The sequence below is a fragment of the Triturus cristatus genome, chromosome 2_2 (assembly GCF_964204655.1).
Source record: "Triturus cristatus chromosome 2_2, aTriCri1.1, whole genome shotgun sequence".
Classification (NCBI taxonomy): Eukaryota; Metazoa; Chordata; class Amphibia; order Caudata; family Salamandridae; genus Triturus; species Triturus cristatus.
In genome coordinates this window covers 1,243,279,221-1,243,293,346 of record NC_140582.1, presented here as the reverse complement: position 1 = coordinate 1,243,293,346, position 14,126 = coordinate 1,243,279,221, and the positions used below count along the sequence as shown (strand labels likewise).

General features: G+C 46.3%; 1 protein-coding gene across 1 annotated transcript in view; it reads left to right on the top strand.

Moving 5' to 3' along the window:
• The window catches only part of LOC146863492 (uncharacterized), a 431,973-nt gene extending 418,301 nt beyond the window's left edge, over positions 1–13,672 (top strand). Inside the window, exon 4 of the mRNA XM_085642932.1 lies at positions 13,396–13,672. The gene's annotated coding sequence lies outside the window, so the exon portion shown is untranslated. The remainder of the gene's footprint in view (positions 1–13,395) is intronic.
• Positions 13,673–14,126: the final 454 nt, after the last annotated feature.

Sequence of the window (14,126 nt, the reverse complement as noted above, 5' to 3'; positions counted from 1 at the left end):
GTAAACTTACATCTAATGTGTTCAGTTAGAAGTAACCTTTGAAGTAAACGAAAAATGAGAAGAACCTCTGTAACAGGTTTCGATAATATCACCTAAGTAGAGAGAAAAAAGGTAGATATGTATGTCATTATCATGATAATAATAAAATACCTTGCGCAGAACCTCATCTATAAGAGTCCAAGAACTACAATAAATAAGGAACCGCAATTGTAAGTTCTTGTGAAAAATAGTATAGCTAGAACGCAACATAAAAAAGATTCTACACTATAAACACTTACTTTGTAGGAAAGCTATGAGGTAAGGAAGTTTTTCAGTATCAATTGGGTAAAGTATGCCCCTGTAAAACAAAAAACAAGAAAAGGGGTATAATGCAGATGCACAAAATGCTGCACTATAGTTGCATGCATCCAAGATAGCTAAATCTAGGAAATATAATGACTTACTTGATATAGAGTCAATAATTTCTAGAGGAACAATGTATGCCTCTGTAAAAAACAGCAGAAAAAGCAACAATTTAAAGTCTGTGTGACAAAACTATGCAAACTACCATGTAAACGCCACAAAGACTGTAAATGCAACCACTTACTTGCCTAGACTGCCAAAGGTACGAGGGCTGCAGTGTGCCCCTAAAGAAAAGTAAAAGTGCACAGGTGAGTAAAGGCCTCGGGGCCCCCCCTAGCGAATAGCAATGCTCCGTTGTCGCTCCTCATCACTTAAGATTAAAGAGGCAATTAATTTGGAAAGATAGAGCTGCATTAACTATCCTGTATCCCAGCAAAACGCCGTCTCGGAGTGGAATCTTGGTAAATTTGGCATGAGAGTAACAGTCCCGCATCCCGGAGCTTAAATACTTAGCACTGAGACTGGCCCTATCGGAAAAACAGACGACGGACTCGCGAATTGCTAGATGGCTGTTTCTGATGGCGGCCATATTGATAAAGTGCCCGGCGTTTCAGGAAAACTCCAATAAAGGTGCTCTATATAGACATGGGATGCCCTAATAAGCATCAAACAGTGTTAGGAGGAGACGTTTAATTACTCACCTGGAGACAGAAAGGCGCCAGGAGAAAGATGGCCTCAGAGAGCTGCCTTAAGAGGATATGCGTATGCAAGGTAATACTATGAAAGACAATGGTGAAATAGTAAAAGGTTAAACGGGTAAGAGGGAAAAGGAAAGAATGTGAAGTCTCCTGTACCTACGTGTAAGCCAGAGATTGAATCATGTCGGGCCGAATCAGCGATTAGGCGACTGTATGAACAGGGTTGGACCTGATTTTCGTCATTTGGTGTTTCCCTAAACATTTTGCTTTGCCATCTGGGTTTTGCTGTTTCTCTTGTGCGGCCTCCAGGCTCTGGGCACTTTCCCACTGTAAATACAGTATGACAGTGCACGCGCCCTTCCTACCAATGTTGGGAAGTGGCACTGACTCGATGTTCTGAAACACGGGCTGGTCGGCCATTGCAGACCGGTGGGTGCACCCTGGCATCTATTGTGATTGAACTAATGGGCAGCCTGCCATTGCAGGCCACTGTATGTGTGCACCCGCACCTATGGTACCCGTGATTGCGTGTGCAGCCTGCCATCACAGGTCTGTGCATGCGCACAGATACCCGTATTAGTAAGCCTGTGTCCAGTCTGCCGCTCAGACTCGGGTGGGCGCACTTGCACCCCTGGTGCTGGGGACTATGTTCAACCTGCTATCGCAGGTCTGTGTGCACACTGGCGCACGTGCACCCAGGTAGTGTGTTGTGTGTTTTCACTATCTATGAGGCTTGCTCTTTCCATGGGTTAACATGGGAAATTGGTTGACATTGACATGACATTACTACGGCAGCAATAGTGGATTCCAAGGGAGCAGCCTCATGATGTTTCCTATCAATGGATTCGCCAGGCCAAACCCTTTCCTGTGGTAAAGGGGGTTTTGGCATAACTCACGTAGAAATGCCACTTATAGAATATGGACATTTCTATGCACTACGAGTCTTGTGTGCAGTGGTGGCTGGCTCCAGTAGACACGAGGGGTCAGGGAGCACATCTGTACATTCCACAGCGACCATCGTAAACCATGGTGTAGGAAACCCACCTCTCTATATAGTGCGACATAATGGGGTACACTGTGCAGAGAAGTCAGAGCGAGCCTTATTGGTTTACAGAGGGAAAGTAGATAATACTAGCGCTTTATTTGTGGTAGTGTGGGCGAGGGGTGAGGCTTATCAGAGGTAAGTGCTAAGCATGTATTGTACTCACAGAGGCAATAAACTGGAACACACCCTCAAGAATGAAGTCAAGACCGATTTATAAAAATATAGCAAGTCTTTTTATATATATTTTGAACCAAGAAAATCAGTTACAGGTAAGCATGTAATATGTTTCAGCAATAAGCAAGGTATGTACATGTAATTAACAGTTATCCTATGGAGAAAAACATAGAACGCAATAAATCAAGTGCAGCAGGACTTGGGGTTCACCTTCCACAATTCGACTGCTAGAGAGCCAGGATCCAAAGTCCTACCAGCAGCTTCTCTGGGGCGTCCCTGATTCGGCTGGGAGCAGGGTGCTGGGAGAGTAAGTAGCTGGTGCGGTACGAAGAAGGGGAGGCCACCTAAAAACAGGCTGCACGGGGGGGGGGCTTGTAGGCAAGTACATGGGCTCTGACAAGAGTGCAGAGGTCTCTATGGCCTGGGGACTGGGGACCATGGGAGCACAAAGGTTTCAGAGATTCCCCGGCTGGTGGGGCTGGGTGCAGAGGAAGTAGGTGATATGAGCTCTGGTGCGCAAAGTACATCTCGCGGTCAGGGGCAAACACCTCAGAGGGGCTGGTGCAGGATAGCTGGGCCACTCAAAGTGGGTCTCAGGGCCGCTGACATCCCTCGATGGCTGCTTAGTTCTCAGGCAGTTGGAGTCCGGCTTGGACTCTCATTTTCGGTCTTGGGTTGCAGGGCATCTGGTACACCGAGGTTGGTGCTGCTCGGCTCTGGAGGATCCTGCTGCCTCCAAATTTGGTGAAGAGTCAGATTTTATCTTTCAGAGCTGTGCAACCTTTTTCTGGGCAGTTGCAGTGTAGACGGGCCAGGGAGCTGCAAGTCAAGTGTTTGGATCCTGCGGTTTCGGGGCCTGCAATTCAGAAAAGTAGGTCTTCTACTCCAAGGGAGTTCTTAGACAATTTGGCGAAGTGCTGGAGGGTCCCTAGGGTTTGTAGAGGTCTTCCAGTGGCAGGACGAGACAGGGCACCATGATTATTGAGTCTTTGGGCTGCAGGCAGGGTTTTGCGCCAAAATCCATTCCAGGATCTCTGTTCTCGGTGTCAGCTGCTCTTCTTTGTCCTTGATCTTCTTGTGTCCATCGAATCTGAATCTCGGTGCTCAGGGGTGCCACAAAAATACAAAATAAGGGGCGTTACAGGGAGTGCCAGGTAGTGGCCAATGGGCTACTTACCTTTAGGGTGATTATACCCTCTAAATGCTCAGCAAATGTGGGGAGTGGACGTGACCTGATAGGCTATTTGCCATCTGATGCTAGCAGGAGAGGCGTGGAGCAGAGTTAGAGGTGGCATCGCCTTGAAATCGTCCCACCCTGGAAAGCTGTTCCTGTCTGGAGGAGATGTGAAGCACCTTCGCCCAGGACAGGCATTGTTTCTGGCCCCTGGGAGTAAAGGTTCTCACCTCATGGGTCCAGAAACATGTCTAGTAACGGCAGACTGGTGGAGACCAGTCAGGAACACACTAGTAGTCAGTCGACTTCCGGGAACCCTTCTAAAGGGTCCTCTGGGTGCAATTATAAATAAATCTGACACTGGAATCAGTGCGAGTTTATTATGAGATGTTTGGTACCAAACATCCTGTAATACAGTGAAGCCATCATGGAGCTGAGTAGCTCGTAATGACGGGTTTCCAGCCCATGCATGCTCTATGGCTTCCCTGTTCACTTACGAGATCCAAGATTCGACATGGATATTGCAGGGGACCTATCTGCTCATGCAGATGTCCTCACAGGGTATATAGTGTACCCTGCCAGAGGGGTGACTTGCCAATATCCCATACAGTGATTGTGGGCATGGCACACAGCCATGTTGAATCTTTGGTTTTGTCTGCACCAAGGCACACAGTCTGCAATGGCAGCATGTGTAGCCTTGGTGAGGGGACTTTAGGGAGGCACAATTTGTGCTTCTACCCTTGGGTTCCCTCTTCAGTTCCAAAGCCCTATGTACCAGGGGTACCATTTACAAGGGACTTACAAGCAGGACTGAAGTGATGCCAATTGGGAATCAAAAGGTACATTTAAAGGGAAGGAGCTCTGGCACAGGGGGCCTGATCCTGTCGAAATCACATCATTTTCCAGGCAAAAAGTGGGGGCCAACCATGTTCGAAAGAGGCACTTTGCTACACATGGGCATACCACTAGAATGACAGTCCTCTGCCATTTGGGGGCCGGATGTGATAGATTGGAGAGAGAGGTTTCTACGCTTTGGCACTCATTCCGATGGTGGTGGTACCACTTCAGATGGCTCAGCTGCTGCTGCAATCTGAGTGACGCATTAGAATGCATGTGGTCGGAGGCAGCAGGTGGAGGAACAGTATGATGCTTTCCCACGGGCTCAAGGAGCCCGATGGACCATCGGAGGGTCAGTAATACCTACAATAGGGACAATGTCCCTTTCCGCCTGCCTTTTCACGGTGGTTCGCCCGCCATGAAGAGGCAGTCGGAAAGTGACTTTGGGGGCCCCTAGCGGGCCCTCCCTTCCCATTGGCCCTCCACTATCGGGCTTGGGGGCACCTATGGTGCCTGCCTAAACATCCCTGCACCATGTGGCAGGCACCCCATGGTACCTACCATGTGGTGCAGGGATGTTTTTAAAGTGTACATTTTCTGTTGCTGGTTGTGCTTAGAGTTGGTGTCCATCTCAGTTTGCTGTGGGCGGGCAGTCTTATTATAGGTGTCCATCTCAGTTGTTGCCTGTGGGCGGTGATTCTTATTGTAGGAGTTCATCTCAGTGGTTTCCTGTGGTGGCATTTCTTGCTGTAGGTATCTGTCGGAGTTATTGCCTTTGGGCGGTGAGTCCTATTGTGGGTGTCAATCTCAGCTGCTGCCTGTAGGTGATGAATCTTATTTTGGGTGTCAATCTCAGTTGTTGCCTGTGGGCATAGAGTCCTATTGTGGGTGTTGATCTCTGTTGTTTCCTGTGGGTGGTGAGTCTTATTGTGGGTGTCCATCTTAGTTGTTGCCTGTGGCTGATGAGTCCAGTTTTGGGTGTCCATCTCTGTTGTTGCTGTGGGCGGTGAGTCCTATTGTGGGTGTCGAACTCCGCTGTTGCCTGTACGCGGTGAGTCATACCATTGTCAGGCATGCTTCACCTTGCAGTACGTGGATTTGTAAAGCGTGAACGTAGCTACAAAGCAATGAGGTGCTGTGCAGTAAGGGGTACAGCATTGTGGGCAGGAAAAAATAAGACAGAACATATGAAAGTTTGAGAAGGAAAGGGGTGATGGCACAGAGAAGAGGCCCCGATTGCGCTGTCTAGTGATTTTGTTCTATAAAGGTAAACTCAACAGAGGGGCTTCAGAAAGGATGACAAAGCAAAATATATTTTTTGCAGCTGAAACACCATATTTTCCACCATAAACCCTTAGGTTGACTATCCTTTTAATGTGGAATCCTTCCTTCCTCATGATGCAGTGAAGGCAGAGGAGTTTGCAAGCACCTGAAACCTGTCATCATTCTGTAAGACAAATCTAGGTGTGGTTCCGTCCATATTGCTTCTGTCCGAGTGTTGCTCCACAACAGTGAATGTGCAGGCAGATGTGGGTGAATATATACATTTTGGATTGGTTTTCATATTTTTGGGATTCACAGCATCCTCCAATAACCCCAGGAAATATTATTAAATCTGTAGTTTTGGTAAAGCCTGCATGTCATTTTGGCCCAGGAATGTCTGAATGCAGTCTGTTGTCATCTCTTGCTGTGAACAAGACATCTGCATTTACTGTGTCATGTGAAATGCACATTTACTTTCTAGCCTTTAATTCCACTCAACAAATATTGAATTTGTGCAGCCACAGCCCCATTACCACACTCAGTTCAACACTTGTGCCTACTCGAGAAGGGAAATACAGTTAGGGCATTGACAAATGTTGGTCTGTCCCAGTCCAGTGCAACTCCCGTGACACTCACATGGGAACCTACATTACATCACCCTCAGGAAAAAAGTTCTCTGCTGGCACATGTCACCAGAGTAATGAAGTTTACGTGGTTCATGCACCTGTAGCTACTCCAGTACATGTATTTTCTTTGCATTCTGGGACTTGTAGTCCTTTAGATATTAGCCACCAGTACCAGAAATAAATTACAAATTTGATTAAATGAAGTGTATGAAAGCAAGGCAGCAGCTTTCATTTAAGGCACAACTGCTCCTTGTAAAATACACCATTGATGACGTAACTCATCATTAGGCCTGGGCGGTAAATCCCGTTCCGGAGAACGCGGAATTGCCAAAAATTCCGCGATCCGCGGCTTCGTGGACTTTTTTGCTTGTTCGCACTTTCAAAATGCGTGTTCGCGAGATTTTTCCCCCCAAACATGCAAACAGCGTTTGTGAACAGGAAAAAAGCATCATGAACAAGCAATTCCGTGCGTTCGCGGAATTTCTGCGTGCTTGTGGAGATTATTTACCGTTTCGCAGAGCTTTACGTAGCGCAACTACGCAAATTCCGCCCACCCCTACGAGTCATCATACGTGGTAACCTAACGAGGATATAATCACATGGAAACATACACATGAACAAATTCATAAGGGCACCACATAATACTGAACACATTTGTCATTAAATTGTCAATCACATTAGGAAAACTACAATAAGTGCCAAGCAGCTTTTAAACTCAATAAAAATCCCTGATGTCATCTCTAACCACAATGGAAACCTTACCCACAGCATTAATTATAAACTTATCATACCCTACCCACATCTCTCACCTTGAGACTGACCCTAGCCCTTAAATGTTACTTCCAGTGGAGACAAAATGTGGTTCTCTCGTAGGGAATTTCCATTTATAGTCATAAGCACTGAATAGTACCGCCCACATGTGGGGACCCAGGAGCACCTTTTCACAATATATCTTCTTAAGTGTAGACGTTCGCCTTTCTTCAGGAAGGCCAGCGAGTCACTTAAGAAAGACAGATATTATGCAGCCTACAGGACTCGGCTGCAATGCCCAGTTCTTGATCTTGTACTCAAGAAAGGGGCCAGGAGAAGAATTGAATATGTGTATAATTTCAGGATGATTTAATATAACAGCATAAATCTCTTACTCAAACCCTTTTTTGATAGAGCATAGGGGGAACAACCTTTACAACGCAACCTTTACAGCGCACTACCATTACAACGAAACTGTTACAACGCGAGTGCATTGACAACGCAGGACATTACAACGCAAGTCTTTACATCGACTTGCACTAGATGGCGTGCTAACATTAAAAATAGTGTAGTTTACTATCCCAACACCTTCCCTACTGTTACGTGGACTGGAGTTGGAATAGTAAATTACACTTTTTTAATGTTAGCACGCCATCTAGTGCAAGTCGATGTAATGTCCTGCGTTTTCAATGCACTCGCGTTGTAAAACTTTGGTTGTAACAGCATGCGTTGTAACAGCATGCGTTGTAACGTCATACATCCAGAGCATAGAGCTGAAAGAGAGCGGGACAGTTTAGCCGCATAGGCTGTCGTTCTATGAGTTAAAAATAGAGTCTGTGCCTTTAAGAACACAGAGACCACCAGCATCCCATCATGCTCAGCAGGTGGCAGTTGCTTTAGTTATTTTTCCAGCTCCTGCTGACAGGACCCTGGAGCATTGAGCTCCGCTACATTTTGGCTTTCATCTGCAAAATTCTCAGCTGAATTTTGGTGACAACCTTTTCCTTCGATGTCTTTGGTCTCTCCCTGACCTTTTCTATCTTTTTTCGATAGAAATTAGAGGTTTTTTGACAGAAAAACCTCATCTCTTTTTGGCTAATGCCCAGGCTATGGGAGAAAAAAGGCCAAGACAGACCCTTATGAGGTGTGTATATTCTGTCTCCCAGAAGATCATATTCCTGAGTCTTGCCATCACTGCTGGAGCTTTTAAAGAAGCACCCTGAGAGACCGACAGAAGATTCGCTAATCCATGGTACAGAGGAGCGAAGAAGACGACAGACGCAGTCTGAAGGTGGGACCTCAGGGCAAGGTGAGGGTTTGACCTCTACCAGGGCTCTGTCATCTGTTTCTTAAGAGTGTGCCAAGAAGAAAACAGCACAAAAATGCCATCGGTCCCGGTCGACGCAGAGAACATTGACACCAAGGAGAGGTATGGTGCCGACCTGTTTGCCATCTATCCATGGCTCAACGTCAAGCAAGTACCGCAGGTTACTGTTGAGGCCAGGAGTATCTACACCGATAACTACTCCGCCGACCCACAGGCGTTGCTGGCGTCGAGGAGTCGAACATTTACGAGGCCATCAAGACTGTCGCCGTTGAGATCCGTGTCGACGTCAAGGCACCGTCGAAGATCGACATCGAGGTATGCTCTCAACATCAATGCACCTTCGGCAATCACAGTCAACAAGCAGGTCAACGTCAAGGTCAGTCGACATTGAGAACTCTTTCGACATCATCTAGGCTACAGGAGGAAAGAAAGAAGACAAGACGAATGTACTCCTCCCCAGATTCGGAGTACTCTAAAGCATATTCTCCTTCTTCAGGAATCCAAACATCTTGTCCACCATCAGCTCCATCTCCTTCTCATCTGCCACCTCCTCAGCCTCCTCCACCATGGCCTCCAGCTCCACTGGCATGGTCACTCCAAGACCCAGATCTCGTTCCAGGTCGCGCTATCATTCTAGATGCCACTGTCACAGCCCAAGGCACACTTCTACCTATTCGAGGTGCTTCCGCCATCATTATCATCATTCACGATCTCGGTTATAACATCATAAGGATATATCCTCCACTTCAACTGGACGATACTCCCCAACACTTTCAGGCTCTCCACCACCATGTATATCACCGGTGGATATCATGAAATTTCAAGAGGTCCTCATGAGTTGTGCGACAAAACTTAACATTCCTAAATCGACTCCAACACCACTGACATCAGTCATTTTTGAGACTGTACAACACAGGTCAGAACCAAGGCCTTTGCTGCCTCTAGTACCAGGTCTCCTTGAACCTGCTATGGACCTCTTGACACCAGCCTCTGTTAAGACCGCACCATCTAGGCTTCAAAAGAAATACCGCCCTCCGGAGCAAGATCCTGCTTTCCTCCGAACAGATCCTACACCAGACTCGGTGATTGTATTAGCAGCAAAGAAGCAACATGCCACCACTACCACTTCTACATTGCCTCCCAGTAAGGAGAGTTGGAAGTTAGACTCTGTACATCGTAAAGAGTGCAGAACGGCAGCAACCACCATTAAAGCAGCCAGTGCCACTGCTCTCCTAGGCAGATATGACAGGTCCCAGTGGGAAACCATGAACCAGTTTGCAGAACTTCTCCCTAGAGATTAGAGGGAATACTTCTTGGAAATCCTGAATGAAGTATTAATGGTCTCAATCAGGTTATTAGTGCTGCAGCAGACTTTTCTCTATTAGCAGCTCAAGAGTACTACCACGGCCTCGCTCTTAGAAGGTACTCTTGGCTCCGCCTTACATCACTCAAGCCAGAATCGCAGCAAAGAATATAAATTCTGCCATTCTCTGCTACCACTCTATTTGGAAGCCGTGCCAATGATGAGATGGCACGCATAATAGTGGAAATGGAAGCTCTAAAGACAGTGTGCTTAGAGAGACCTGTGGAGCAGAGGAAATCTTTCCGACCCTACTGAGGCCGTTTCTGTTCCCAGAGGGTTCAAACCACTTACTGGTATCAGGGCCAGCAGCAAAGTGGTGCACAACAACAGCAGCAACGTCCCTACCAATCATATTGAAGAAAGTAGCCTAGCGGGAGATCTACCCAGCAGCTTGCTCAAGGGGGCAAACAACAATCTGGCTCAAACCCTGAATCATTACTTTCCCCTTTCCTGTTACAAACTCCGGTGGGGGTAAGCATCCAACATTATCTGGCAGAGTGGCAAAACTTCACGCAAGACGCCTGGGTACTGAATGTTGTTTTCAATAGATATTGTCTGAAGTTCACCAGTCCGGGACCGTCCATACCTCCAAAACCATCCAGTTTCCAACTCCCACTGTTACGATTGGAGGTCAACATCCTCTCACAAAAGCTGGTGGTGGAACCTGTTCCTCACCAACAACGAGGTACAGGCATTTATTCCAGGTACTTTTTCGTCAAGAAAAAAAGACAAGAACAAATTCAGGCCCATTCTCAACCTCAAAACAGCCAACAAGTAGCTTCAGCGAGAAAAGTTCTGGATGCTGGTATTACACCAAATTTATCCCCAATTACACCAGGGGGATTGGCTCTGTTGCAACGACTTTCAAGACGCATACTTTCATACACCAATCGCCAGAAAGCATCGAAAGTTCTTGAGGTTCGTGGTGGGACAGGACCATTGCCAATACCAAGTCCTCCCATTTGGTCTGAAGTCAGCACCCCGAACATTCTCCAAGTGCATGGCAGTAGTGGCTGCCCATCTCCAGAGATTCAAGATATTCGTCTACCCATACCTAGACGATTGGCTAATCAAGGCGTCCATGTCTCAGGAAGCTCAGCTTCATTACAACTGGACTTGTAATCCCCTGTGGAGGCTTGGCCTTCAGATCAATCACAGCAAGCCTGTCTCTATCCCAGTGCAAACCTTACATTATCTGGGAGCCTCCATCGACGGTGTAAGGGCAAAAGGGTGTCCTTCGGAGAAGAGATGCTTACCGATCCTTCAGAAGTATTATTCTCTCATGAAATCTTCCCATCCAACAGTGAGAACAGTAGCTCCCTTCTCGGAATGATGGCCTCCAGCATCTTTCTCACACCGAATGCCCATCTCCACATGAGGCCTCTACAGGAATGTCTTGAGGACTAGTGGGACCAATTAACAGGCAACTGAGAAGACCGGACACAATTGTCCCTCCATGCGAAGCTGTCCCTCAAATGATGGTGCTCTCCAAGCAATCTCCTCAAAGGCACTCCATTTCATCAGGAGATTCCACCTCAAACCATAGTCACGGATGCCTCACTGCTGGGAATGGGAGGTCCATATGGACCACCTCCAGACCCAGGGAAAATGGTCAGAGAAGGAATCAACGTACCATATCAATCTCCTCAAACTCCGCACAGTCCATCTGGCGCTGAAGGCGTATCATCCATCGTTCAGGTCCCTCTCCCTGCTTGTTCAGACAGATAATACGACAACCATGTACTACCTCAACAAGCAGGAAAGGTGACGTCCAGGCCCTTGTCACACGAGACCCAGGGGATCTAGAAATGGCTTCTAGCCAGGGACCCGACGATCACAGCAACACGCCTGCCAGGTGTACATAACGCTCAGGCAGACTCCCTCAGCAGACTCCTGCAAGAAAACCATGAGTGGTTCTTAAACGATGACGTCGTCCAAAACCTCTTTCAATGGTGGGGAACTCCGGCTAGCGACTGGTTTGCCATCGCAGAAAATAAAAAATACCAAAGCTTCGCCTCGAGGTACTTCCAGCCAGGGACGCTGGGCATGCCTTAGGGATCAATTGGAATTGTAAATTTCTCTACGCTTTCCCACTGATTCCGTCAATCCCAACAATCCTCATCAATTTGTACCAATCGAGAACCAAGATGACCCTCATAGCTCCAGAGTGGCCACGTCAATTGTGGTTCACGGACCTCCTTCACCTGTCCGTCCATCCACATCTCAAGCTGCCATGCAGACCAGATGTGCCAACGAAGTTCGGAGTCCAGATGTTACACATCAATTTCTCCTCTTTGAATTTGGCAACATGGCTCCTGAGCTAGTACAGTATGGACAGTTGACTCTGCCACAAGACTGCATGGATATCCTGAAAGAGGCTAAGCGGCCTTCCACCCGTTCTGCATATGCCTTCAAATGGAAGAGATTTTGCATATGGAGTTCTTCTAACAGCGTGGACCCTATATCTTGCCAGGAAGTTGTCATTCTTTCATTCTTTCTTCATTTGGCAAAATCTGGCTTGCAATTCTCTTTCATAAAGGTTCACCTGGCAGCTCTTACTGCATACAAAAAACGTCCTTCTCAAATCTTTCTTCAATATCCCCTTCGTAAAGGATTTTTAGAAATGTTGAAGAAGGTTCTTCCTTCCATTAGGCGTCCTTCTCCTCCCTGCGAGCTTAATATAGTACTTTTGCGTCTTATGCAGGACCCCTTTGAGCCGATCCACAAAGCCTCCCTGCAACACCTTTCTTGGAAGACAGCTTTCCTTGTAGCAATAACATCGGCTCGGAGGGTTAGCAAGATCTAAGTGCTTTGTTCTCACAAACCATATACAGTCTTCCACTCATGTTAATCAAACTATCTCCTTACCAACATTCTTTCAGAATCTCTCTACTCCAGCTGAAAGACCTCTTCATTCACTGAATATGAAGAGAGTTATGAAATTCTATCTCGATAAGGCAAGGGACATCTGCAGAAAGTACCAATTATTTATCAACTAAGGTTTGGTCCGTACGGGTTTAGTCACTTCCAAACAATCTATCTCCCGATGGATAATTTCCGGCCTCCTTTTGTGCTGCCAAAAAGTTGACAAGACACTATCAGCTAAACCTAAAGCGCACTCCACTAGAGTGAAAGCGGCTACTGCTGCTTTATTGAGGAATATCTCTATTCCGGATATTTGCAAAGCAGCCATGTGGAGATCTGTCCATACATTTTCCAAACATTACTGCCTAGGCTCGGATGCTAGAGCAGACGCTCAAGTAGAACAGGCCTGTCTTCGAAATCTATTTCCTTAAATGGCTACCATAGTTCACTCTGTCTTTTCCACCGTGCTTATGACTATAAAAGGCAATCCCCTACCAGAGAAGGTTTAATTTCTTACCAGTAACTCCAGTTCTCTCGTAAGGGAATTTCCATTATAGTCATAAGCAACCCGCCCTCCTCCCCGTTGAATAGACAATGGTAACCATGGGACCTAAATATCATCACTCATCGACTTCAAAAGGAACTGAAGCAACTCTTTTTTTCCTCTTCATTGGATGATTATTTTAATAACAACAAAATAACTTTATATTATGTTTCTTCGTTACCACTCCATGCAAGACGTCTTCCTAACCTGAGAGCTCTGCTCAGAGGGAGCAGCTGAGTAGCTTATCTATGCTGCATGTTTCGCTTTGGGAAGGTCAATTAAATATATAAACGTGTGTTTGTGTTTTGGTTTGTTGTATCTGCTGACTTACTGGAGGCTTAAAGTTAGTTTACAGCTGACACATGTTTCTTTTATTAATTTTTCTAGAATGCCACATCAATAAGACAGATGTTTAAAAGGTGTGGAGGAAAGCCAAGCCTCAGGGATTTCAACGCTGGATACCACTCTATCCGGAAATGTTACAGACCCTCTAAGACATCCAGTTCCTGATTAAATGACTGATTTTTACAAAACAGCTGGGAGAAAGATCAAGTCATTCTGCTGCTCGCTGTATATGCACGAATACTCTGCAGTCGTACAATCTATACATAACCTTTTTTATGGTTTTCTCACAGTTTCAAATAAAGGGTGATTGAAGTGTCAACATTTGTCCTGATTCTTTCTTTTTGTGTTCTGTCTTAAAAGTGCAGCTGTCACCAGACAATTATGTGAGCATCACTAGAGAGGGGCTTTGGCTCCGCCGACATGTTGTGAACCAGGAGTACATGTTTTCATTGAACAGAAGTTGTGTGCTTCCACAAAAAAAGTACTTGCCGCCACACAGCTGTATTCATTTTGTTTATGTATCCAGCTGCCTAAGCTTGAACTTTAAAGCATATACACATGACATTCTTACTCCGCCAAAGTGCAGAAACAAACTGAAAATATGGGTAAACGTGCGTTCATACTCCCGTATTTAAAACATCGGAGAAGAGGCAAAGAAAAAGGCGTTTAACTCTGGATTCTTGCAGTGTGGAAGGTGGCGAAAAAGGGTGGTGAAATTGCGGTTTTATTTTTCTCTTTTTATTACACTTTTCCCGCCTTGCTTCCATTTAAAC